General features: G+C 45.3%; 1 pseudogene; it reads left to right on the top strand.

Annotated features, from left to right (window-relative positions):
- The first annotated feature begins 834 nt into the window (after positions 1-834).
- LOC138419656 (zinc finger protein 548-like) overlaps positions 835-22643 on the top strand; it is a 32102-nt pseudogene continuing 10293 nt past the window's right edge.

Raw genomic sequence — 22643 nt, 5'->3', positions numbered from 1 at the left:
TCTCATAACTACCTTCCTGGAGGCCAGGTGCTTGTGATATTTAGGGGACAAAGAGAGCGTGGTTTTAGGTGTGGGGACAGGCAATCAGCAAAAAGGTGAGATGACTGGTGTGTGCATTACATGCTTCTTCACAGATACAAAAATGGTTTCCCCAAATGGGACACCATCACTGGCTCTGCTGTTTTTTGAGGGAACCAGAAAAACAATGCATGGTCCACTGGCTTCTTGTCGCCCCATATCCTTCCTCTGTCTTGTTCACCATGACCATGTCTGGAGTCTTTTCTCTTAACTCTGACCTAACAGAATGCAACTCATAGAGTAAAACTTTAGCCTACATCCATTGGAAAAGCAAAAACACAATGTCTATCAGATCCCAGCTATGCATGGATGAGCTAGATAGCATCACCCGCTCCGTGGACATGAATTTGGGCAACTCCGGGAGCTAGTGGAGAACAGAGGAGCCTGGCATGTTGCAGTCCATGCGGTCACAAAAAGTTGGAGGCGACTTAGCGACTGAACCAGACATAAGTGGATGCACTTTATATCTGAGTGACAAGCTGGTATCATGTACCCACTTGGTTTTGTTGGTTTGGAAGCACCTGAAGTATGTCTGGCCACCTTTCTGTGATCGGCTAAGACCACGTTCCATGGAAATTTCGGTTCATCCTCTTTAGGAAGCGTGAAACCTCACCCCCGTCCTCGGAGCCTCAGGACCGTCTTACTCAGCCAGCCTGGTGCTGAGGCTGGACGTTCACCGCAGCTAGGGAGCTTCGCCCCTTGCCAAGTCCACAGGACACGAAAATAAGGAAGTCTTTCCTCGGCGCCTCTGGACCAATGACGGCTCGGGACAGAGGCACTTCCGTTCTAGCGGACGGTGTGTGGGCGGGCCTTCCGGTATCTACAGGCGAGTTGTTCTCGCGCCGCTGCGCGCTGGCGGGGAGCCGCTGGTCGCTGGCCGGCTGAGGTCGGGGAGTTGGGAAGCGCTGGGCCCGCTGCTTAGTTTGATTTGAGGATTGGCGTGGGCTGACTCTGTCTCGGGCCGGGAGGTGCCTTTTTGCTGGGCCGCGTCTTCGTCAACACACTTCGCTGGCCCCCGGCTCGGCGTAGGTGTATCCCATTCGGGTAAATGCCGCGTCTTCCTCCCTCAACTCTCCTCACTCAGCAGCGCCTTTGTTATCTGTGGGCTCCTGTTGCTGCTGTTGTTTAGTCGTTCAGTCGTGGCCAACTCTTCCTGACCGCGTGGACCGTAGCCCATCAGTCTCTTCTGTCCACGGAATTCTCCGGGAAAAATACTCGAGTGAGTTGCCTTTTCCTTCTCCAGAACCGGCGTCTCCTGCATTGACAGGCGGATTCTTTACCACTGAGCCGCCTGGGAAGCCCGGAGAAAATGATACTGAAATGTTAATTAGTGAATATTGGCTTTCCTTGACAGAGAGAGACAAGAGGTGTTTTATTTAGGAAACTAAAGGTGCTCAGTGCAACCCTGAGATAGTTTCCATAAGAAAGTACATGTTTTTAGAGTTGTGTACGAGCACAACTTCTTAGATTGGATTAAATCTAGTTGGGTAAATGGATTTTGTTGGGAAGAGACTAGAACAAGACCGGAGTCTGTTTCTCCCTTCAAAGTTTTCTTGGAATACTGCTTTTGATAACAGCTTGTGCGTTCCTTTGCCTTTAAGTGATCTATGTTTGCTGTTGAAGTCTTTTTACTTTGGTTAAGTATTTGATAGATTCTAAAATTTCTTTCAGCCTCCAGCTAACTTTAAGATGCTTTAGAAGGCCAAGGAGTCTCAGACAGAAATATTTTTTATTAGTTTGTTAAATTACATGGGGGCGTCCCAGGTGGCTCAGCGATAAAGAATTTGCCTGCCAATGCAGGAGACGCAGGAGGTGTGGGTTCGATGCCTCGGTCAGGAAGATCCCCTGGAAGAGGGCAAGGAGTTGGACATGACTGAACAAGCTCAAGCAGGTACATGCACAAATTATGTGGTTTCTAAAAGTCTGAGGCCTGTGTGCTGTAGCCCACAGGCTCCTCTGTCCTTGGGATTTTCCTGGCCAGAAACCCGAGTGAGTTGCCATTGCCTTCTCCAGGGAATATCTTCCCAACCCAGGGATCAAACTGATGTCTCCTGCATTGGCAGGCCCCTTCTTTACCACTGAGCTACCAGGGAAACTATAGTTATTTTTCTTTGTCCCCAAAAACCTTGGCTCTCTTAATTTTGAAACATGACCTGTGGGGTGGGGTGGGGGGGGGGCGGTGCCAAGAACTTCAATGTGCAGTTGAATAAGCTGTAAAATTAATATCTATTCACTGCTCAGGTCAAAAGTGGCATATACATCAGACCTCAGACGCTGCCTGTGGGGCACTTTCAAAACAGCTCTGCCTGTCTTCAGAAAGTTAATGTATTGGTTAATGTTTTAAGTAAACATTTCCTTTATTTTACATTTTTAAATTGATTTGCTTTTACTGCACTGGGTCTTCTGTACTGCCCAAGGGCTTTGTCTAGTTGTAGTGTGCAGGGGCTGCTCTTCGTTGCTCTAGGCAAACTTCTGTTGTTGCAGAGCACGGACTGTAGGTCAAGCAGGCTTCAGTAGTTGCAGCATGTGGAATCTTCTCGGATCAGGGATTGAACCCGTGTCCCCTGCACTGGCAGACGGATTCTTAACCACTGGATCAACAAGGACGTCCCTCCTTTCCTTTCTTGCTTTTTTGCCAATTATGTGGAAAACATCTGACGGCTTTTGTTTAGTTTCGCTCATTTGTTTTAAAACTATGAATGTTTTATGACTTTTTTCTTTTGCACAATATGGTGTGACTTTACCCATGTTTTTCATGGCTAGGCATTTGTTGCAGGAAGGGGTGAATCAGGAGGTAAGGGGACAGGTCACAGCCTGTAAAAGAGTGACATACCCGTAGGAGGTGACTAGAACTGGTTAGAACTGGGTAGGTCCAAGATGGCGTAGGGTCTGAGTTCCCATGGACCTTTTGAACCTCATTATATTCTCGGTGGAATACATTAGCATCTAAATAGTATCACCACCAGTGCCATGACAGTTCTAAGGCTAATCATGAAAGGCCAAAAAGTGGGTGGTGGCCCAATTCCTGAAATTCCGTGCCATTTCCCCCATAATGGTTGGAATAATTCTCCTACACATTAGCCTGTGAAATTACCCAGGGCATAAGAAGAAACCTCATCATATTTTGAGGCCTCTCGCTTTTGAGATGGCCCACACTCTGTGGAGTGTTTCTCTCTCAGTAAATCCACTTCTCACCTATCTCACCGAATTCTTTTTGTGAGGAGACATCAAAAACCTGCAGTTCATTAAGATCTGATACCAGGTGTGTGGTCTCAATTAAAAGTTCCCATCTGGGTTCTGGCCAGTTTAAGTCCTGGTATGTGGGTTGCAGGGTCTCAGAGGCACCCCTTCCTGGGCCCGAGAGTGGGCTCTTGTCTAACACTCGGAAATGAATTGTTACAAAGGACACAGGTGCTGACAGAGAAGAGGCTTTATTGAAAAGGGGTGCCTGGGTAGAGAGCAGCAGGGTCAGGGAACCCAGGAGAACAGCCCTACCACGTGGCTCCGGTTTTATGGTAATGGGGTCAGTTTGCAGGTTGTCTCAGGCCCACCTTTCTGACTCAGGATTCTTCTGGAGGCACACACACCTCCCTGCCAAGATGGATTCCAGTGTGAGGGATTCTGGGAGGTAGGCAGGACATACCTCTTCCCTCCTCTCAGACCCTCGTGAAATCTCCCAGTTAGTTTTCAGAGACTGCACCTCCATCTTTATCAGGACCTCCTGTTGGTAGGCACCTCAGGCAAGTGGTTGTCATTGTGCTTGGCCAAGGCAGGCAGTTTCAGTCAACAGTTCCCTAACACGTGGTTTTTCCTTTCTTGTGCTTTATTCTGTAGGTGTGAATATCTGAGTAAAATGTCTTTATAAGTACTCCTGTGGAAAGCTCGTCTTTGTTTATGGATTTCTTTTTTCTTTATTTTTCTTTTTCCCTTGCTTTCTGTATTTATAAACATTACTGCTGTAGCCATACCTGGCATGTGTTCTGGGGTATATACAGCCTGCATTTTCTAATGTCTGTGTTTAAATTATTTTATTTAAATGTACATTTCCACTTTTTAATTTTGTTCTGCTCTCTCTTACTAGTGTTCACTTAGTTCTATGAATGAAATTATTATATGTTATTATACCTGTTTTATCTATTCCATTTGTCGATTTTGATACACACTTATTATACAGTACATAAACTTACAGCTTTACATTTAGAGGGTTTTTTAAACAATTTTTATTAGAGTATAGTTGATTTACAATGTTGTGTTAGTTTCAGGTGTACTGGAAGTAAATCACATATACAAATACATATATCCACTCTTTTGTGGATTCTTTTCCCATGTGATTCATCAGTATTGAGTAGAATTCCTTTGCTAGATACAGTAAGTTCTTATCAGTTAGCTATTTTATATATAGTTGTTGTTCAGTCAGTAAGTTGTGTCCAACTGTTTGCAGCCCCATGGACTGCAGCACACCAGGCTTCCCTGTCCTTCATTGTCTCCTAGAGTTTGCTCAGATTCATATCCATTGGGTCGGTGATGCTATCTAGCCCTCTCATCCTCTGCTGCCCTCTTCTCTTGCCTTCCATTTTCCCAGCATCAGGGTCTTTCCCATTAAGTCAATTCTTCACGTCAAGTGGCCAAAGTATTGGAGCTTCAGCTTTAGCATCAGTCCTTCCAATGAATATTCAGGACTGATTTCCTTTAGGATTGACTGGTTGGGTCTCCTTGCAGTCCAGGGGGTTCACAACAGTCCTCTCAACACCACAGTTCAAAAGCACCAATTCTTTAGGTCTAATCCTTCTTTATGGTCCAACTCTGCATTCCATACATGACTACTGGAAAAACTATAGCTTTGACTAGACGGACCTTTGTCGGCAAAATAATTTCTGCATTTTAATATGCTGTCTAGGTTGGTCACAGCTTTTTTCCAAGGAGCAAGTGTCTTTTAATTTCATGGCTGCAGTCACCATCTGCAGTGATTTTGCAGGCCCCCCCCCCCAAATAGTCTGCCACTGTTTGCATTGTTTCCCCATCTATTTGCCATGAAGTGATAGGACTGGATTCCATGATCTTAGTTTTTTGAATGTTGAGTTTTTAAGCCAGCTTTTTCACTCTCCTCTTTCACCCTCATCAAGAGGCTTTTTAATTCCTATCAAGAGGCTTTTTAGTTCCTGTCTACTTTCTTTCATTAGAGGGGTATCATCTGCATATTTGAAGTTGTTGATATTTCTCCTGGAAATCTTGATTCCAGCTTGAGCTTCATCTAGTCTGGCATTTTGCATGATGTACTCTGCATATAAGTTAAAAAAACAGGGTGACCTAAATAGACAGCTTCCCAGGTGGCTCAGATGATTAAGAATCTTCCTTTAATGCAGGAGACCCAGGTTCTATCCCTGGGTCGGGAACACCCCCTAGAGAAGGGAATGGCAATCCACTCCAGTATTCTTGCCTGGAGAATTCCATGGACAGAGGAGCCTGACTGGCTAAAGTCCATTGGGTCACAAAATTGGGCACGACTGAATGACTAATACTTTGACTTTCAAACAGGGTGACAATATACAACCTTGTAATCCTTTCCCAGTTTTAAGCCAGTCCATTGTTCCATGTCCAGTTTTAACTGTTGCTTCTTGACCTGCATATAGGTTTTCTCAGGAGGCAGGTAAATTCCATAGTTTGTTGTAATCCACCCAGTTAAAGGCTTTATGATGGTCTAGGAAGTAAAAGTAGATGTTTTTCTGGAATTCTCCTGCTTTCTTTATGATCCAGGTGATGTTAGCAATTTGATCTCTGGTTCCTCTGCCTTTTCAAAACCCAGCTTATGCATATGGAAGTTCTCGGTTCATGTACTGCTGAACCCTTCCTTGAAGCATTTCGAGCATGACCCTACTAGCATGTGAAATGAGTGCAATCATGGTAGCTTGTACATTCTTTGGCACTGCCCTGTCTTTGGGATTGGAATGAAAATTGATCTTTTCCAGTCCCGTGGCCATTTCTTACTTTTCCAGATTTGCTGACATGAATGCAGCACTTTAGCAGATTCATCTTTTGGGGTTTTAAGTAGCTCAGCTGGAATTCCTTCACTTCCACTAGCTTTGTAGGAATGCTTTCGAAGGCCCATTTGACTTCATACTCCAAGATGTCTGGCTCTAGGTGAGTGGTCACACTGTCGTGGTTATCTGGGTCATTAAGATCTTTTTTATATAGTTCTTCTGTGTATTCTTGTCACCCACCTGTTCTTAATCTCTTCTGCTTCTTTTAGGTCCATACATTTCTGTCCTTTATTGAGCCCATCTTTGCATGAACTGTTCCCTTGGTATCTCTAATTTCCTTGAAGAGATCTCTAGTCTTTCCTATTCTATTGTTTTCTTCTATTTCTTTGCATTGGTCACTGAGGAAGGCTTTCTTATCTCCCCTTGCTATTCTTTGGAACTCTGCATTCAGTTGGGTATATCTTTCTCTTGCTGCATTGCTTTTTGCTTGCTTCTCTTCTTTCCTCAGCTCTGTGTAAAGTCTCCTTGGACAACCACTTTGCATTCTTGAACTTCTTTTTCTTTGAAGTGGATTTGGTCACTGACTTGTACAGTGTTGCGAACCTCTGTCCATTGTTCTTCAGGCACTGTGTCTGTTAGATCTAATCCCTTGAATCTGTTTGTCACTTCCACTGTATAATCGTAAGGGATTTGATTTAGGTCATACTTGAATGGCCTATGGTTTTCCCTATGTTCTTCAATTTACATGTGAATTTTGCGATAAGGAGTTCATGATCTGAGCCACAGTCAGCTCCAGGTCTTGTTTTTGCTGACTGTATAAATCTTCTCCATCTTTGGCTACAAAGAATATAATCAGTCTGATTTCAGTATTGACCATTTGGTGATGTTCATGTGTAGAGTCTTCTGTTGTGTTGTTGGAAGAGGGTTTACAATGACCAGTGCATTCGCTTGGCAAAACTCTTAGCCTTTCCCTGGCATCATTTTGTACTCTAAGGCCATGCTTTCCTGTTACTCCAGGTATCTCTTGACTTCCTACTTTTACATTCCAGTCTCTTAGAGGAACGGGACCTGTTTTTGGTGTTAGTTCTAGAAAATCTTTAAGTCTTCATAGAACTGGTCATCTTCAGCTTCTTCAGCAGTAGTTGGGGCATAAACTTGGATTACTGTGATGTTGAATGGTTTGTCTTGGAAAAGAAATGAGATCATTCTGTCGGTTTGGCGATTGTCCCCAAGTACTGCATTTCAAACCCTTATTGTTGACTCTGAGGGCTATTCCATTTCTTTTAAGGGATTCTTGCCCAAAGTAGTGGATATAATGGTCATCTGAATTAAATAAATTCCTGTCCATTTTAGTTCACTGATTCCTAAGATGTTGATGTTCACTCTTGCTGTCTCATGCTTGACCACATCCAGTTTACCTTGATTCACAGACCTAACATTCCAGGTTCCTATGCAATAGTGTTCTTAACAGCATTGGACTTTACTTTCACCACCAGACACAGCCACAACTGGGCATTGTTTCCGCTTTGGCCCAGCCACTCCATTCTTTCTGAGCTGTTGGTCATTGCTCTCTCTTCTTCCCCAGTAGCACATTGGACACCTGATCTGGGGGTCCCATCTTCCAGTGTCATACCTTTTTTGGCCTTTTCATACTGTTCATGGGGTTCTTGTGGCAAGAATACTGTAGTGGTTTGCTGTTCTGTCATCCAGTGGACAGTGTTCTGTTGGAACTTTCCCTGTGACCCATCTGTCTTGGGTGGCCCTGCATTGCGTGACTCATAGCTTCGTTGAGTTATACAAACCCCTTCACCATGAATATATATATTGGAGAAGGAAATGGCAACCCACTCCAGAATTCTTGCCTGGAGAATCCTATGGACAGAGGAGCCTGGTGGGCTACAGTCCATGGGGTCACAAAGAGTTGGACATGACTGAGCGACTTCACTCTCTCTCTCTCTATATATATATATATATATATATATATACACACCCTGGTATTTAGCTGGTAAAGAATCTACCTGCAATGCAGGAGACCCTGGTTCGATTCCTGACTTGGGAAAATGCCTTGGAGAAGGGAACAGCTACCCACTCCAGTATTCTGGCCTGGAGAATTCCATGGACTGTTTTTCCCAGGGGATGCAAAGACTCAGACATGAATGAATGGCTTTCACTTCACTTCACCGTGACAAGGCTGTGATCTCTGATTTCTATCTCAATCCCAATTTTTATACTTATCTGTCTCTTCCATCCTTGCTTTCCCCGCTGGTAACAAGTTTGTTTTTCACATATGTGGGTCTATTTCTCCTTTGTAAACGAGTTTATTTGTTTGTTTGTTTGTTTCCTTTTTCACATTTGACATGTAAGGGACATCATGTGGTATTTGTCTTGCACTGTTTGACTTACTTCACTCTGCATGACAATCTCTAGGTCCATCCTTGTTGCTACAAATGGTATTACTTTGTTCCTTTTTTATAGCTAATAGTCCACTGGGTCAGTTCAGTCACTCAGTCGTGTCCAACTCTTTGTGATCCCATGGACTGCAGCATGCCAGGCCTCCCTGTCCATCACTAACGCCTGGAGATTGCTCTGTCTCGTCTGTCAGGTCAGTGATGCCATCCAACCATCTCATTCTCTGTCATCCCCTTCTCCTCCTGCCTTCAGTCTTTCCCAGAATTAGGGTCTTTTCCAATAAGTCAATTCTTCACATCAGGTGGCCAAAGTATTGGAGTTTCAGCTTCAACATCAGTCCTTCCAATGAATATTCAGGACTGAATTCCTTTAGGATGGACTGCTTGGATCTCCTTGCAGTCCAAGAGACTCTCAAGAGTTTTCTCCAACAGCACAGTTCAAAAGCATCAATTCTTCAGTGCTCAGCTTTCTTTATAGTCCAATTGTCACATCCATACATGACTGTGGGAAACACCATAGCTTTGACTAGACTGGACCTTTGTTGGCAAAGTAATGTCTTTGCTTTTTAACATGCTGTCTAGGTTGGTCATAGCTTTTCTTCTAAGAAGAAAGTGTCTTTTAATTGCATGGTTGCAGTCACCATCTGCAGTGATTTTGCAGCCCCTCAAAATAAAGTCTGTCACTGTTTGCATTGTTTCCCCATCTATTTGCCATGAAGTGATGGGACTGGATGTCATGATCTTTTTTGAATGTTGAGTTTTAAGCCAGCTTTTTCATTCTCTTTCACTTTCATCAAGAGGCTCTTTAGATCCCCTTTCTTTCTGCCATAAGAGTGGTATTATCTGCATATCTGAGGTTATTGATATTTGTCCCAGCAATCTTGATTCCAGCTTGTGGTGCATCCAGCCTGCCATTTCTCATGATGTACCCTGCATGTAAGTTAAATAAGCAGGGTGATGATATACAGCCTTGACATAGTCCTTTCCTGATTTGGAACCAGTCTGTTATTCCATGTCCAGTTCTAACTGTTTCTTCTTGACCTGCATACAGATTTCTCAGGAGGCAGGTCAGGTGGTCTGATATTCCCATCTTTTGAAGAATTTTCCACAGTTTGTTGTGATCTACACAGTCAAAGTTTTTGTCATAGTCAATGAAGCAGAAGTAGATGTTTTTCTGGAACCCTCTTGCTTTCTTGATGATCCAACGGATGTTGGCAATTTGATCTCTGGTTCCTCTGCCTTTTCTTAATCCAGCCTGAACATCTGAAAGTTCACGGTTCACATACTGTTGAAGCCTGGCTTGGAAAATTTTGAGCATTACTTTGCTAGTGTGTGAGACGAGTGCAATTCTATGGTAGTTTGAAAATTCTTTAGCATTGCCCTTCTTTGGGATTGAAATGAAAAGTGACCTTTTCCAGTCCTATGGCCACTGCTGCAATCTCCAAATTTGCTGGCATATTGAGTGCAGCACTTCGACAGCATCATCTTTTAGCATTTGAAATAGCTCAACTAGAATTCCATCACCTCCACTAGCTTTGTTTGTGGTGATTCTTCCTAAGGCCTACTTGACTTCGCATTCCACGATGTCTGGCTCTAGGTGAGTGATCACACCACCATGATTATGTGGGTCATTAGGATCTTTTTTGTGCTTCCCTCATGGCTCAGATGGTAAAGAGTCTTCCTGCAATGTGGGAGACCCGGGTTTGATCCCTGGGTCGGGAAGATCCCCTGGAGAAGGAAATGGCAACTCTTTCCAGTATCCTTGCCTGGAAAATTCCATGGATGGTGAAGCCTGGCCAGCTACAGTCCTTGGAGTCGCAAAGAGTCAGCCATGACTGAGCGACTTCACTTTCTTTCTATCTCTTCTTAATATGTTCTGCTTCTGTTATGTCCATACCATTCTGTCCTTTATTGTGCCCATCTTTGCATGTAATATTTTCTTGGTGTCTCTTGATTTTCTTGAAGAGAGCTTTAGCGTTTCCTATTGTATTGTTTTCCTCTATTTTGCACTGATCACTGAGGAAGGCTTTCTTCTCTCTCCTTGCTATTCTTTGGAACTCTGCATTCAAATGGGTATATCTTTCCTTTTTTTACTTTGCCTTTAGCTTCTCCTCTTTTCTCAGCTATTTGTAAGACCTCCTCAGACAATCATTTTGCCTTTTTACATTTCTTTTTCCTGGGGATTTTTTTTTTTTTTTTGAGGGGAGGATCATTTTGATCCCTTTCTCGTTTACAAGGTCTTGAACCTCCATCCATAGTTCCTCAGGCTCTCTGTCTATCAGACCTAACGCTTGAATCTATTTCTCACTTCCACTGTATAATTATAAGGGATTTAATTGAGGTCATACCTGAACAGTCTAGTGGTTTTCCCCTAGGCCCATTACCAGTTAAAGGCCCATTACAGGCAGGAACTCAGGCAGAATTCTCATTTGTCTTCAAGGGAGAGGAGGCTTGACAAAAGTCCATTTGTTAGTTTATCCTGAATGTACCTGGAAATTCAGATGATACTGGAGGAGCCACTTGCCTGTATCCAGAGGAGTCCTAGAAGCTCTCATCCTGGAGCATGATGCCGCGGTTACACACCGGGAGCCAGGGGTCTGGAGGCCCCATCTTCCCTGACGGTTCCCCTTGCTAAAGAGGTGGCTCCAAATATTAGAGGGGGGAAAATGACCCTTGGCTGTGAGAACTCTGTGTTCCCATGGCCTGTGGCCCTACATGCCAGAATACTGGAGTGCATTGGCATTTCCTCCTCCAGGGGATCTTCCCAACCAAAGGCTCCAACCCATGTCTACTGCGTTGCAGACAGGTTCTTTACCACTGAGCCACCAGTAGGCCAGGGCACCCCGCTAGTTTCCTGCGAAGAGAAACACTGCACTGAGATCAAGCCGCCCCTGCTTCTGCCGGCATGTCGGAGTCTGGGCCCCCAGGCCCTCCCGCTGTCCCAGACCCTGGGGCCTAAGGGTAGAGGAGGCAGAGCCCAGCCTTGGGGTTTCCTGGTTTGCCCGCAGGCAGGCTGGGTCAGGCCGGTCTCGGGAGACCCTGTCCTGCTCCCCATGGCGGCTGGTCGATGGGCCAGGCGAGAATATTGGAGTGGGTTTGCCATTTCCTTCTTCAAGGGGATCTTCCCCACCCAGGGATCGAACCGACGTCTCTTGTGTATCTGGCATTGGTGTTGGGATCCTTTAATGGACCGGGACCTGGTGGTCCGGAGGCGATGATAAGAAAGTGAAAGAGAGAAAGAGGCTGATACTCCCAGGTTTATGCAGAAAACCAATAAAGTCCTTGACACAGGACTTGGATCTCTCACAAAGGCATCGGCACCCTCTCGAGGGGATGAAAGCACAGAGTGCCTTCTTGAGAGAGAGTCTTAGAAGCCCAGGCAGGAGAGTGAGCAAGATGGGTCTCTGCGCTCCAGGGAATCAGCTGAAGAGAGAGAGAGAAAGAAAGACATGGGGACCCAAGCTCTGATGGAGCAAAGGTGCTTTAATGATTTTTCTGTGAGTATATATAGGCTGTAGTACAAGAAGTTTCTTTCATCAATGATAAAGATCAGAAAACCAAACATACAGTACCTGTTACCAAGGGAACAAGGGATGATGATGGTCACAAGGTCAGGAGACAATCCATATCTCAAGAAAGGGGATGGAGACGAAGCAGTTTTGTCATAAAGAGAATGTTTACTAAAGGCGATTCAAGCCTGTCTCACACAGTGACCCCAGTTCCCGGGAGTGGCGTGCTGTTCCGCTTAAAAAGAAACAAAGGACTTGTGAGAAACAGAACATAGGAATCCTCCTGTTAAACATTCCCTGATAGGCATTGGCAGGCGGAATTTTTTTTTTTTTTACCACCGAGCCACGAAGCAAGTACTTCCAAAGCTTTACCGTGTATCTAAAAGGGACAGAGAAAAGAATTTACCATCGGGGCTTGCTAAGGGAAATGCTCTAAGAGACTGCAGGAGATCCACTGCTGGAAGTTCCAAGTACCCAGCCGTTCTGAGAAGGTTACAGTGAATCCCAAGAGAAAAGATTATACACTGTGAGCAAACAGCCTGGGGCCTACTGACTCCCACACAGTGGCAAAGTCGAGTGACCTTTCCTGGGCCCAGCCTCTCATGAATATGCATTTATGCATGCCCCCAGGATTACAACTTCTTCCCCAGCGCAGGGCTTGGCGAGCTGGCTCCCCATCTCCTTGTCACGAGGAATAAGTGCCTCTGAATTACCCAAAAGTCCTTGGCGTGTTCACTGGCTATGCATGGCAAGGGAAGGAACCGCTGAACTCAGTAACACGAAGATACACTCAGCACAACTTGGAGGTTGTGCACAGACATCCTGCGGCCACTGTGGTGGGGTCTGAAGGCTGACACCCCTCTGCAAGCCTGCACACACATACACATTCCTCCATGTCCACGACAGAAGAGGTGTATAAGAGTTGTGAGACACGAGAACACGACCAGGGTATGCGACACGTATCAGAGGCTCATGGGAATGGATGGGAGTGTGAGCACACAAATACACGCAGGCTCCAGGGAGACAGGCACGGGAGAGGCAGGCCCTAGAACCTGGTGTGTGGGTCACACACAGGATCACAATCACACACATGGACTGAGTGTGACCAGGCAGCCTCGGCCTGGCTGGGAGACAACCCTGTCCTTCCCCAACCTACCACCGCCCCTGCAGGTTTGATGGTGTGCTGGTGGTTGGGGCCGTCTGAGCGTGGGTTGGAAAAGAGTTTCCAGACACAGTATTTTAGAAGAGAGAGTTTATTGAGAGCCAAAAAAGAAAAGAGGTAGTGAGGGGCCCTGAGAAGACAGCAGGCTGACTTCCTGACAGGGAGAGGCGATACCTTTGCGGGGTTTTCGCCAGTTTTATAAGCTTGAGATAAAGAAAATTCTTATGGACGGGTGGCGTCAAGTCATTGGTCGGGGCTCTTTTGGTGCCCACTTGGCCTAATATGGAGATGGGAGCTGGCTGGTTAGGGACAGGATGGGTCATGACGAGCAAAGATGGCCCATGACAGTGGTTGCCATGGAGATGGGCCAATTCTGCCCAGCGATGTCTGCCTGGGGTTCTACACTGACATGCTCAGAACAGGAGTCAGGTGCTCACCTTGCGTCCCCAGCAGACTCACACGTTTGAAAACCAGTTACACACAGGAGCAATCGGCCCACGCGTGGGGAGACCTTATGGGAAGTGCCTGCTGTGAGGGCCCAGTCTGAAGGGGACGGAGCCGGCGACAGGGCCGGGGGAGGTGACGGTCTCTACTGGAGGGTCAGCGTGTGCCAAGTCAGTTTCAGGGACAGTGGATTAAGGACGGTTTGGGGACGGGAAGAACTGTTTGTCTGGAGTGTTAACCATTGTTTGGATGGTTTGTTTTACCCAGAGGGGCAGAGATGATCACCGAGGTGTGTGGCCGTCCTGGGTGAGTCCTAATTCTTCCTCCTGGTGTTTCTTGAAGTCTTTCCTCTAGTGGACAAGCATTTCTAAGACTACCTGAGAAGTCTGCTATGTATTGACTTTCAGCTACAGCAATCCCAGTAAAATACATAGTTAAGTTAAATTCCAGGCTTCGCAGGTGGCATTAGTGGTAAAAAAAAAAAAGGGGGGGGGTGGCCAATGCAGGAGACATGAGAGACACAGGTTCGATCCTTGGGTTGGGAAGATCCCCTGGAGGAGGGCATGGCAATCCCCTCCAGTATTCTTGCCTGGAGAATCTCGTGGACAGAGGAGCCTGGAGGTCTACAGTCCACAGGGTTGCAAAGAGGGTCGCGTGACAAGTGACTAACCACGCATGTAGGGTAAATTCCTGTTAAATTCAGAAAAACACGGAGAAGAAATCTCACAGCTTAATATCATGAAAGCTTCTGGGTGATCCCACGGGTCTGTCTCTAACTTCCACAGTGTTTGGTCGGAACAGACCCAGGATGCCCCTTCCTTCAGCCTCCAATCACCCTCCAAACCTTGATTCAGTCTTAATCTCCAGGATCACCCACTCAATGTCCTTGGCCTCTGGGACCAGCCAACAACATTCTCTGAGCTGAGCTGTTTATTGCCGGCCAGCTGTGAGCTCCCAGATTCGGTATAATTTCTCCACCCAGATGGAGACTGTGTCACCCACCTGGTCAACGTGCATCTGCGGGCCTCCTACCCTACCTCTGAGGGCTTTTTCCACCCTGACGACGAGGCGGCTCTGGAGGGGATGGGCCACAGTTCCTCAGATTGACAGAGGAGAAGCAGGAGGTCCCGGAGCCTCTTGAAAATGCAGATCCAATGCTGTGGCCCCGCCCTCTTCCAGGACGTGAGAAGCGGTCTGGGGACGAGGGAGGGGTCAGACCGCGGACGCCGTGGGGCCACTCTGCTCACGGAGAAGAACCTGAACCAGGCCGTGGGTCCCCAGGCCCCGGGTTTTCCCCTTGCCGACCCCACCTCCCTGACTTCCTGGAGCCACGTCCTGCACGAGCAGGTGAAACTCAAGATGATGCTTGCCCACCTGACCAACCTCCGCAGGCTGGCTGGTCCCCAGGCTGGACTGGGAAACTTTCTCTTCTGAAGGTTCAGCCTCAAGCTGAAACAATCAAAGGGAAACCACAATGCTTTTTGCAGGGGAAAAAAAAAAAGTTTCTGTGAAGTGTTGTAAAGAGCCTAGAACTTTACCAGGCAAACCAAGGTGAGCCTGTAGCATGTGTGAGTCCCACAGTCACGCCTGTAGTCTGCTGCCCCCAGGACGCTGTTATCAGTCAGGATGTTTTTAAATTTCCTCTTACGGCTGGAAAAATCTTTGGGGCTAATTTCAAGACTGGATGAAATAACCAATGTGACCTTTGGTTTTAAAGAAAAGTATTGTCCACAGAGATATAAATATAGCAAGTCCTCACTCTGAGCCCTCCTTGGAGCCTTTTATATAATCAAATGCACACTCTGTGTTGCCAAGGGCACAAACCCTCCTGTGGTATTCCATCCTATGTTGTTAGGACACACACAGCTCTTAGTGAGAAAATAATCATCTTTCCCTGCTAAATGTTCAGTGTCTGAAGAATAGCTTGTGGTTTCTGTATTCTTTGTGAAAGTAGCATTTTGAAGATCTATGCTCTTTTAGCTCCTCACAAAATAATTGGGTTGTAGCTGTACCTGAATCTGAGCCCTGGTATCCATGAGTTGGAGATTGCAGAGCATTCACTCTCAGGAAATGATCCTTGGTTCGAAGCAGAGAGTTGTTTCCATTCCTGGGAGTGCTTTGGGACAAGGGGTCCCGTAAAGAGACCAGGGGCCCCCAGTGCCAGAATTAGGAATGAGCTGCATCACAATGGGCGAAGGGCCCACTAGGGTTCATTCTATCGTCCAGTTTTCTCTACTTCATCTTCATGGCTGTGGTCACTCAGAGGGGGCCCGCCGGTGGCCTGGATTCTCCACACAGCAAGCACCGCGCTCTGAGGGCTGGGTTGAGCACAGAGACATGAACAGGGAAGAAGGGCATCATTAAGAATGGTACAGATACATGAGAGCAGATGCGGGCAATGAAACATCTCTGTTAACAAGACAGAGTTCACGAGCGAGAGAATGGGGGAACCTTGACGTCGCCGGACAGGTGAGTAGGGTGGTGGTCCCTATGTCTAGAGAGCTTTGATGTGGGAGACAGGAATTTTAGACCCTTCTGAGCTCTGCTGATAACCCAGGCCTGGGTGACCTTGAGGGTGGAAAAATCAACCCAACAACTACAAGTCAATCAAATCTACTCATCAAGAAGTGATGTCTCCACAAGCTGCCTGCAGAAACAGCCAGAGTCATCTGGTCCAGGGCTGCATATCACCACACCCAAAACTGTCTGGGGAGTGGGGTGGGGAGGGAGACATCCCAAAGTCAGGAGGCTGCTGAGCCCTCCAGATGAAGAAGATAGTGTCACTTTCTACATGTACACTGACTCACATGCACTGCGTCCATGCTGTGTGGTGGAGGAGGAAAGGCTCTATAGCAGATACTGGCAAGGATTCCAGGATGGTCCCAAAGGGCGAGGTTACTGTGAAAGCCTCCAGTGGACTCGGGACTTAAGTTCCTTAGGATGTCTGGATGCTTGCAGTTCAATTCCTGGTTGATTCCTCCTTCACAAAGACTAACTTCCAGAACTTTGCTCTGTGATTATGCAGGACAAGGAAAGAAGTACATTGCCCACACACCTAAGATTTTTCCCTGATTTAAATTTACTAGTGCTGTTTCACACTGTTCATGGGCTTCTCAAGGCAAGAATACTGAAGTGGCTTGCCATTCCCTTCTGCAGTGGACCACGTTTTGTTAGAACTCTCCACCGTGACCTGTTCATCTTGGGTGGCCCTACGCGGCATGGCTCATAGTTTCACTGAGTTAGACAAGGTTGTGGTCCATGTGATCAGATTGGTTAGTTTTCTGTGATTGTGATTTTTAGTCTGTCTGTCCTCTGATGGTGAAGGATAAGAGGCTGAGGGGGAAACTGGGTCTTGTTCTGATGGGCAGGGCCATGCTCAGTAAATCTTTAATCTGATTTTCTGTTGATGGGTGGGGTGTGTTCCCTCCCTGTTGTTTGACCTGAGACAAAACTATGTTGGAGGTAATGAAGATAATGGCGACCTCCTGCCAAAGGTCCCATGCATGCACTGTTGCACTCAGTCCCCCGACCCTGCAGCAGGCCACCACTGACCCAAGTCAAGGTCAGTCTGGGTCAGTCTCTTGTGGGGTCACTTTCTCCTGGGACCCGGTGCACACAACGTTTTGTTTGTGCCCTCCAAGAGTGTTTTCCCATTCGGTGTAAGCTCTGTAATCAAATCCCACTGGCCTCCAAAGTCAAATTCCCTGGGGGTTCTCACATCTTTCTGACACTGAAAGATGAATTCCCCAGGTAGGTAGGTGCCCAATATGCTACTGGAGAATTAGGGAGAAATAACTCCAGAAAGAATGAAGAGACATCAGCCAAGGTAAAAACAACACCCAGTTGTGGATGTGACTGGTGATGGAAGTAAAGTCTGATGCTACAATGAACAATATTGCATAGAAACCTGGAATGTTAGGTCCATGAATCAAGGCAAATTGGAAGTGGTCAAACAGGAGATGGCAAGTGTGAACGCCGACATTTTAGGAATCCGTGAACTAAAATGGACTGAAATAGGCGAATATAATTCAGATGACCATTATATCTACTACTGTGGGCAAGAATCTCTTAGAAGAAATGGAGTAGCCCTCATAGTCAAAAGAGTCTGAAATGCAGTACTTGGGTGCAATCTCAAAAACGACAGAATGATCTCTGTTCCTTTCCAGGGCAAACCATTCAACATGACAGTAATCCAAGTCTATACCCCAACCAGTAATACTGAAGAAGCTGAAGTTGAATGGCTCGTGAAACCCTACAAGACCTTCTAGAACTAACACCCCAAAAAAGATGTCCTTTTCATTCTAGGGGACTGGAATGCAAAAGTAGGAAGTCAAGAGATACCTGGAGTAACAGGCAAGTTTGGCTTTGGAGTACAGAAAGAAGCAGGCCAAACACTAACAGAGTTTTGCCAAGAGAACGCACTGGTCATAGCAAACACCCTCTTCCAGCAACACAAGAGAGACTCTACACATGGACATCACCAGATGGTCAACACCAAAATCAGATTGATTATATTATTTGTGGCCAAAGATGGAGAAGCTCTATACAGTCAACAAAAACAAGACCAGGAGCTGACTGGCTCAGATCATGAACTCCTTATTGCAAAATTCTGGCTTAAATGGAAGAAAGTAGGGAAAGCCACTGAACCATTCATGTATGAACTAAATCAAATCCCTAATGATTATACAGTGGAAATGACAAATAGAGTCAAGGGATTAGATCTGACAGACAGCATGCCTGAAGAACTATGGATGGAGGTTCCTGACGTTGTACAGGAGGCAGTGATCAAGACCATCCCCAAAAAACAAATGCAAAAAGGCAAAATGGTTGTCTGAGGAGGCCTTACAAATAGCTGAGAAAAGAAGAGAAGCTAAAGGTAAGGGAGAAAAGGAAAGATAAACCCATCTGAATGCAGAGTTTCAAAGAACACCAAGGAAAGAGAAGAAAGCCTTCCTCAGTGATCAATGCAAAGAGATAGAGGAAAACAATACAATGGGAAACACTAGAGATCCCTTCAAAAAATTAAAGATACCAAGGGAACTTTTCATGCAAAGATGGGAACAATAAAGGACAGAAATGGTATGGACCTAGCAGAAGCAAAATATATTAAAAAGAGGTGGCAAGAATACACAGAAGAACTGTACAAAAAAAGATCTTCACGATGCAGATAACTACGATGGTGTGATCACTCGCTAGAGCCAGACATCCTGGAATACGAAGTCAAGCGGGCCTCAGGAAGTGTCACTTCAAACAAAGCTAGTGGAGATGATGGAATTCCAGTTGAGCTATTTCAAATCCTAAAAGATGATGCTGTGGAAGTGCTGTACTCAATTTGAGAGCAAATTTTGAAAACTCAGCAGTGGCCACAGGACTGGAAAAGGTCAGTTTTCATTCCAGTCCCAAAGAAAGGCAATGTCAAAGAATGCTCAAACTATGCACAAATGCACAATTGTACTCATATCACATCCTAGCAAAGTAATGCTCAAAATTCTCCAAGCAAGGCTTCAACAGTATGTGAACTGTGAACTTCCAGATGTTCAAGCTGGATTTAGAAAAGGCAGAGGAACCAGAGATCAAATTGCCAACATCCACTGGATCTCAAAAGAGAAAGTGAGTTCCAGAAAAACATCTACTTCTGCTTTATTGACTATGCCAAAGCCTTTGGGTGATTCACAGCAAACTGTGGAAAATTCTTAAAAAGGTGGGAATACCATACCACTTGACCTGCCTCTTGAGAAACCTGTATGCAGGTTAAGAAGCAACAGTTAGAAACAGACATGGAACAATGGACTGGTTCCAAATTGGGAAAGGAATACTTCAAGTTTGTATATTGTCACCCTGCTTACTTAACTTATATGCAGAGTATATCATGCAAAATGCCAGGCTGGATGCAGCAGAAGCTGGAATCAAGATTGCCAGGAGAAATATCAATAATCTTAGATACACAGATGACACCATCCTTGTGGCAGAAAGCAAAGAGGAACTAAACAGCCTCTTGATGAAAAAGGAGAATGAAAAAGCTGGCTTAAAACTCAACATTCAGAAAACGAAGATCATGGCATCCGGTCCCATCACTTCATGGCAAATAGATGGGGAAACAATGGAAACCATGAGAGACTTTATTTATTTATTTATGTATATATGTATGTATGTCTCCAAAATCACTGCAGATGGTGACTGCAGCCATGAAATTAAAAGATGCTTGCTCCTTGGAAGAAAAGCTATGACCACCCTAGACAGCATATTAAAAAGCAGAGACATTACTTTGCTAACAAAGGTCCTTCTAGCCAAAGCTATGGCTTTTCCAGTAGTCATGTATGGATGTGAGAGTTGGACTATAAAGTTGAGCGCTGAAGAATTGATGCTTTGGAACTGTGGTGTTGTGAGAAGACTGTTGAGAGTCCCTTGGACTGCAAGGAGATGAAACCACTGAATCCTAAAGGAAATCCTTCCTGAATATTCACTGGGAGGACCAATGCTGAAGATGAAACCCCAATACTTTGGCCACCTGATGCAAATAACTGACTCATCGAAAAGACCCTGATGTTGGGAAGGATTGAAGGTAGGAAGGAGAAGGTGACGACAGAGGATGAGATGGTTAGGTGGCATCACCAACTTGATGGACATGAGTTTGAGCAAGCTCCGGCAATTGGTGATGGACAGGGAAGCCTGGCATGCTGCGGTCCATTGGGTCACAGAGTGGGACATGACTGAACAATTGAACTGAGTGCTGTTTCAGTTTAGGCTAATAACTGTTTAGGCTAAATAACTTTCAGTGTTCACTGCATTCCTAATACTCTTCTGGGGTGTACAGTCGTTTTGTAAGATTTAAATGTTTTTGATGACACTTGGCTAGATAAAAAGCAGAACTCTGTTCCTTAGGGCTTAGAATGGGATAAGGGCATCAGGTAGGGCACACAACAGGCTGTACAAAGAGACGTGGTAAGCAACCTGCACTGCAGGGAGCACCCTGTATATAGCAAGTGGTGTGTGGCTAGCTAGGATTCCCAGGCTCCCCATGAATGACCTAGTTGGAATAACTTCAAGGAGAAAGGGTACAGAGGCTGTCTCAGCTGCCTGGTATTCTGGCCCTGGGACATAAGGGATGGTGTATAGCAGTCCAGATATGGACAGTGATTGGGTGTGGACTTGATCAGCTGCTTCAAAAGAGGAAATAACTAGCATCAAGCCAGGGACTTAAAAGTGGATCAAGATAGTATTTTCATAAAATTACATTTCAAGATAACTAGTAATCACCTGTTGTATAGCACAGGGAACTCTACTCAACACTCTGTAAAAAGAATCTTTAAAAGAGTGGATATAGGTACATGTACAGCTGATTCACTTTGCTGTACACCTGAAACTAACACAACATTGTAAATCAACAATATTGTGGTAAAAATTTAAAAATAAAACACCGTGGTACTGTCATAAAAGCAAACGTTTAGACCACAGAAGCGGAACAGAGTGCCCAGAACTGGAAGCCAATATATTTAAAGAAATAATCGACAAGAGTGCCAAGACATTTCAATGGGAGGACAGTCTCTCCAGCAAATTGTAGGAAAGTGGATATCTGCATTTACATGAATGAGGTTGGACTCTTACACCATGGCCAAAAATGAGTTCAAAATGATCGATGACCTAACAGTAAGGTGTAAACTCATAAAACACTTAGATGAATACATAGGGGAAAAGCTTCATGATATTGGATTTGAAAATTTTTTTTGGTGTTGACATGAAAAGCATAGGAAACAAAAGGAAAAATAAAGATACAAAATTCTGTGCAAAGACACAACTAACAGTGAAAAGGCAACCCACTTCATGGAAGAAAAACATTTACAAACTGTATATTTGATAAGTGTCTAGATATATAAAGAAATGATACAACTGAAGAATGAGAAAAATAACCTTAAAAAATACTTAAAAATGGTAAACATAGACAATTCTTTAATTTGTAGCTGTACTGAGTCTTTGTTGCTGTGCACGAGGCTTTCCCTAGTTGCAGTGAGTGGGGCTTACTCTCCATGTGGTGTACAGGTTTCTCATTGTAGTGGCTTCTCCTGTTGCAAACCAGAGGCTCTAGGCATGGAGGCTTCAGTGGTTGCAGATCTCAGACTTAGTTGCCCTGTGGCACATGGAATCTTCCTGGACCAGGGATTGAATCAATGTCCCTTGCACTGGCAGGTAAATTCTTAACCACTGAACCATCAGTCAAGTCCAAACACATTTTAAAAATGAATACACACGAATGGCCAAGAAGTATATGATCATAAATAAAACCACAGTCAGACACTACTTCACATCCATTAGCACACCTACTACGAAACATGAAATGGAAAGTAAAATTATGTTGAAGTGGTTGTGGAGATACTGGAACTCTGTGAACCTTTGATGGAAACTTAAAATGGTACATCCAACAGAGGCAACTTCAAAATATCAAAAACAGAATGAACACAGAACAAGAACAGAATGAACAAGCGACTCCAATTCTGGCTGTACACCCGAAAGAACTGAAAGCAGCATCACAAGGAGATGTCTGTGCAGTTATTCTCACAGCGGCACTCTACAAGAGCCAGATAGTGGGGGGAAAACTAGTGTCCATCAATGGACGAATGCATTGACGTGGTGTGCACATGCTACTGAGTAGTATTCAGCCTCAGAAAAAGAAGGGACTTCTGAAATATGAAGTGATGGACGAGATGTGAAGTTATGCTAAGTGAAGTCTTCAGAAAGACACAATCTGTATGATTCTCCTTACATGAGGCAGTTCAGTTCAGTTCAGTCGCTCAGTCATGTCCGACTCTGCGACCCCATGAATCGCAGCATGCCAGGCCTTCCTGTCCATCACCAACTCCTGGAGTTCACTCAAACTCACATCCATCGAGTCGGTGATGCCATCCGGCTATCTCATCCTCAGTCGTCCCCTTCTCCTGCCCTCAATCCCTCCCAGCATCAGGGTCTTTTCCAGTGAGTCAACTCTTCACATGAGTTGGCCACAGTATTGGAGTTTCAGCTTCAGCATCAGTCCTTCCGGTGAACACTTAGGACTGATCTCCTTTAGAAT

This window comes from Ovis canadensis, chromosome 14 (genome assembly GCF_042477335.2).
Source record: "Ovis canadensis isolate MfBH-ARS-UI-01 breed Bighorn chromosome 14, ARS-UI_OviCan_v2, whole genome shotgun sequence".
Classification (NCBI taxonomy): domain Eukaryota; kingdom Metazoa; phylum Chordata; class Mammalia; order Artiodactyla; family Bovidae; genus Ovis; species Ovis canadensis.
This window is presented reverse-complemented; position numbering and strand designations above follow the sequence as displayed.